Here is a 5,870-nt window from a genome sequence, read left to right as displayed (position 1 = left end):
TTGTTTTTACTTATTTATTAAAGTTTATTTTGTTTCTACTTATTGATTTTCTTTTCCTTTTTGCTTTTTTTATTTATTTTATGAAAATTCTTTCTTTTTTGCTTTATTTATTTTATTTTGTTTCTACATACTGTTGCTATTTTTATTTATTTTATTATAGTTTATTTATTTTACTTTATTAAAGTCTATTTTGTTTCTACTTATTTATTAAAGTTTTTTCTGTTTCTACTTATTTATTTTATTTTGTTTCTACTTATTTATTTTCTTTTCTTTTTTGCTTTTTTATTTAGTTAAGAAAATTCTTTTTGCTTTTAATGTTTTACACACAAAAGCCCTCTCCCCTGGCTGGTTCATTGGTCCCGGTTCGTGGCTTGAGCCGGTACTAAAGAGGACCACCCTTTGGTCCCGGCTCAGGCCACCAACCGGGAGCAATGGTGGTGGGCCAGGAGCGAGGCCCATTGGTCCCGGTTCGTCCCTCGAACTGGGACCAAAGGGGCCAGACGAACCGGGACCAATGCCCCCACGAGGCCCGGCAGGCCCCCTGGCCTCATGAACCAGGACCAATGGGCCCATTGGTCCCAGTTCGTGACTGAACCGGGACTAATGGGCTTACCTGGCACGAACAAAAGCCCTGTTTTCTATTAGTGGTGGCTACCTAGTTTTTGGAACTTTAGTGGGTAACTACAAGTTTATTAACCACTTGGTTATGCTTCCAGACTCTCCCGATGCAATTGTTTTATGGGGCGAACCGTGGCTCATTAATCAAATCAATGAGGCAGGTCTGAAACTTTAGAGCAGACTGTACATGAGCACTTTATAGAACTATAACTCACCATCGATCAAAACCCTGTCCATATAGAGGTGTTTGGAGCCGTGAGCTATAAAATGGCCTATGCATTGTTGCAACTACCTGGGAGCAGAGAAAATGCAACATGACAAAACTGAAAAACAAGTATAGTTCGTTTACGATCATTTGAGAATGGTAGGCCCCGGGATGGTGAACGCGTACGCCATCGTGCATGATCTTCCAACTTGGGATGATATACGTGTATGCCATTGCATATGATCTTTCCTCGTCCGTCCAAAATCCATTTCAGTAACCAATGGTGGATGCTGCAAAGTGTTCTCAAGGATATCCATTGCAGGACTGATTGTGCGTGCTGAAGCTGAGCCCCTACTCTACGTGAATCTATTGTTCTAGAGACACAAATTAGGATTGGTTTCATTAATAGAGTACAAACAGTGGGATCTGGAACTTAGACAGCCCCCTCTCTTCACCATGGACCTTGATCACACATAAAATGGTCATCTTTCTTTTCATTCTAAACTGAGACAGTAGGCAGCATTGCAGGGTGCATTTATGCTATATTCATCTTGGTATTTTTTGCTTGAACAATGATCTATATGGCTCATAAAACTATGCATGCATGCATGCAACAAAATGAGATTGCAAGTTCCAGTTTTGTTTAAATAATATGCAAGTTCTAAGCCAATATGTGAAAGATCTAGGCTCTTCCCCATGTATGTCCATCATTAAGGTATTTGTCTTATGGCTAAAAGTTTTGTTTGCACTGAAGCTCTACAAGGGCTTGCTCTGGTATATCTCTAATAGATGCTGCTATTGCTACACCGACTGAGTTTTATGTGCAGGATAGGACTAGCAGCAGAACTTAAACACTACTATCAGATACATTGCCTCCTCATCTACTCTTAGGCATCTAGATGCTACGTCCATACTTCCATCCGACACGAAATTTATGCAGGCGTCGGTGTACATCTCCTTATGAATGCTATAATTACTACGTACTAATCCGAATTTTCAGGCAATTTCTTGGGTGGCACATCCCTTGTACATACAAAACCTGTCAGATCTGCCTCTTCAATTGATTTGTTGCATGTAGACAAGTGGAACAATCTTACAACATTTTTACAACGGACATGGACTAGCAAGCAGTGCCACCGTGGGATGAATAATTTCTTAAGTACATATACAAACATGGCATATCATTATCACTGTAACAGACATGGACGCGCTCAGGCGTGGACGCTGAATAACTCGTCGACGCGCTCAGTCATGGGCGCCGCTGACAGTGACTAGGCACATCTTAAAATTTCTCCATGACAAACGGACACATCAATTACGAAACCTCAAATCGATACAATTACATGCAACTTAAAACCAGTCTAAATTTTTTCCCGCAACCGTCCTTGTTGTTCCGGCTCTGTCTACGTCCGGCGGTCTGCTGTGCCCTTCATTTTCCTCTTTCACAAATGAGCCCGACCGTTGTTGGGCGGACTCCTTCCGGGAGCAGGGGAGTGCAATGCGGACGGCCATCTCGTCTCGAGCCCACAGTTAACAGATCGGAAGGTGTAGGACTCAGATTCTCTACCTGCCATGCCGAAGAAGGCAGGAGCTCGCCGGAAAAGAGCTTGGAGGTGGAGTGGAGTGGAGTGGTTTGATCCGGAGAGTGGATAAGGACGAATATATGTGGGATCAGTGTGGGCCACCGTGGGTCGAATCCAACATGGTGGACGCGCCTAGGCACAACCGGGCATCCCCATCCGCCTTGGATCTAGACTGGATATGAGGGGTGTCGGTCAGCCGGGGCATTTGGGGCTGGTATGAGGCGTCCGTCTGGGCCGGGGTTTTTACTAGGTCGTCTGTCCGGTTGTAGGGAGGGTTGGGGGGTTGGGCAGCCCTTGTTAGATGCTCTTAGATGTGGAGGACCAAGAGGAGGATGTATGGAACTTTGTGCTTGTGATGTCAAACAGACTTCATGACTAGTACATGTCATGGATTTTTTTAGGAAGATACCAACAATATTTAGAAGATATGATTTTTTTTTGCTCCTACCTTCTGCCGAACCGGGTACTTCAGACCACACTACTTTGTAAAACATTTTTTTAGGGACAGCCATCATTACTGAAATTGAAGAGGGTGGGTTCAAAATTTAGATCACACGGTACATGAGAATTGTATAGCTCTATACTTGACCATAGTTAGTTATCAATCCCAACATTGTAAATGCTATATCTAGTGGCTATTAAATGACTTGTGCATCACTCTTAAAATATAGAGATTACCTGGTAATTAATGTCAATGATGTGAACTGATACGGAGATGATGCCTCCAATTATTATATAATAATAATATAATATAAATACATAAATATAATAGACAAGCACCGGCCGGTGCTTACGAGAAAGCCTATTTATTTTTACACACATCTCCCACCTTGCATTGGACATGATCCCGAGGGCCTCCAACAGAGACCCGCCAAACTCCCGTGTGTGGTGTTCAGACAACTTTTCTTTATTAATTCAATGAAAATCTGTATCAGTCCATGAAGCTGTCCGGACGCCTAAATTTGGTATTTTGATAACAAATATGGAGAAGTTTTATCAGAGTCCGGATATGCATTTGACCAATCACATGCATGCCTCTCTCTCTTCTCTCTCTCCTCCCAATCGGCACATGCATGGCCCCCGCTCTTCTCTCTCTCATCCCAACCGGACACTATAAACCACAAATATCTCACCATATGTATGATCTCTACCTACTTTTTCTCCTCCCAGCAGCAGGATACTTTGTAACTAACGTTAGATGGCTACCTCCCATGTCATGTCCGCGGACCACGTGTGGACACAAAAAAATGGCATATACTCGAGGAATTTGCGGGTCGGCGTCCTAAGCCAACGTATTTTGATTCGAGCGGTTTAAGAATGGACTAAAATTTTGTTTTTATTAATAATGTGGTTTCTCCATATACAGGCGGTCACTTTCTCTAGGTGTACCTCGGTTACTCAGACTTATGCACATTGTGTTGTTGTAAAACCCGCTTGCCATGTCTGGTCCGGCATATTTCTTGGTTCTGCCGCGCCCAAGTTATCAGCTTGTGTGGTCATCAATTTACCTTGGACAGTAGCAGCGAGCAATGCAAGCGGCGTCTCGATCGTCTTATATACGAAGTATACTCCACCTTTGCTGTTCGATCTGCTTGTACGGATTCGTGGACACAACTCACGTATGTACCACTGTGCGTGCGGGATGGAAGCCGGATCAAAGACTGACGAGCCGGATCCCGACGTGGAGAAACAGCTGACGCTTCTGCCCGCAGCGGCGGACGAGATGCCGCTGCCGCCGTTCGATACCGGCTGCTGCGAGGCCTGCACCTGCGCGACGCTCATGCTGGTCGTCCTTGCCGCCGGTGCTCTGTTCGCCGTGCTGCTGCTGGCGCGGGAGGAGTACCTCTTCCTCGCGCTGTTCGCGTCGCAGATGCTCAGCTTCTGCGTCCTCACATCGCTACTGGGGATGTGCACGCTCCCGGAGGACGGTGCTCGGTGGCGGCTTTCACCGGCGGCCGAGGCGGCCGCGCACGTGCTGCTGTGGTCGTTTGCCATGGCGCTCCTGGCGAGCATGGCGCTCTGGGTGCCGGCGAGCGCGCCGGTCGCCCTCGGCGCGTCACTGCTTGGTCTGGCACTGGCCGTCGTCTTGGCCTGCTGCGCTGCGCTTGTGCACTCCCTATGGCCTGGCAAGTTTTTCTGGTGGAGACCGGCTGCAAACTTCCTCCAGTGTGTACCGGGTACCATCTGCCACCACGAGTACGGCTACGGCCTCCGCTCACCCGCTCCTGCTTTCGTCCCCTCGACTCGCCCGTTCCAAACTTGGGTCCGCTCGCCTGCAAACGAGGCGATCTGTGCTCGTAACCTGACCCCGCAACGCGTGCCATGTGGGATCCTCGAGCGTGCGGAACGACCGGAGCTATCCCATTCCCATCTGGCCGACCGGCGAGCAGACGGACAGTCATTGCCGAGCCCGTTGGTGGCCTCCACCACCGAGGCAGACCCCTCTCCATCAACTCTACCAGGGTCTTCGATCCCAAGCAACATGTGCTTGGGGAAGGCTCAAGAGCTAGCGCGCGTGTTCAAGTTGTTCAACTGGAATGACAACGCGCGCATCACGCGCAAGGAGTTGGAGGACTCTCTGGGGATCATGGGCATCGTCGTGCCGGCACACGAGCTGGCAGCCTTGATCGAGGGTATCGGCGCCAAAAGCAACGGGTGCATGGACGTGGAGGAATTCAGAGGGCTCTACCGCGTCGTCATGTCGAAGGGCCGCGGGCACATGGATCTGGAAGAGGAGGAAAATCCCAATGCCATGGATGGACTTGCGGGAGGTGTTCCTGGCGTTCTTGACCGACTGTGAAAGGTACGTGACGCTGAACGATCTCGGCGCCAGGCTGGTGTCTCTGGGCCGCACCGTGGAGTGTCGCCGCATCATCGGTCAGATGGAACGCGAGGGACACGGCCAGGTCAACTTCCATGAGTTCCTCGAGCTAATGCGCGGCGACCAAGGCGACGACGGCCGGTCTTGACATTTATGTGGCCTATTTATGCATTGGTGTTTTTTTTTCATTTAATTGCTTTTGCCTAGGTTCACATGCTTGACATTGGTTCTTTCTGGGGTCATCAAACTCACCTCTTTTCTGTTTATTACCTTGTCACATCAGATTTTTTGCCTAAATGGCAGGCTTAGCACATGTACGATGTGGAGCATTGGGGAGGGCCTAAGAATCAAGTGCTTAAAGATTTATAAGCGCATCTACAATGCTCGACTCTTAAATGGGCGCTTAAAGAGAATAATAAAAATAAAAATAAAAAACCGAAATTTAGCAAATGAGCTTTTTTTAGACTATTTATTTAGAAAATGAAAGCACACTTTTGTTCAATGCAAGGCGCTTGACAAAGGCGCTAATCACCATACGCCGGCCGGACCCTTCCCGTTCTCCTGCTGCTAGCCAAAAAGATGAGAAGAGGCTCCGGTGTTGTAGCTTGCCCATCCCCTTGGCTTCCTCCTGGAAACCAAACCA

The sequence above is a fragment of the Triticum dicoccoides genome, chromosome 6B, assembly GCF_002162155.2.
Source record: "Triticum dicoccoides isolate Atlit2015 ecotype Zavitan chromosome 6B, WEW_v2.0, whole genome shotgun sequence".
In the NCBI taxonomy this organism is placed as follows: domain Eukaryota; kingdom Viridiplantae; phylum Streptophyta; class Magnoliopsida; order Poales; family Poaceae; genus Triticum; species Triticum dicoccoides.
This window is presented reverse-complemented; position numbering follows the sequence as displayed.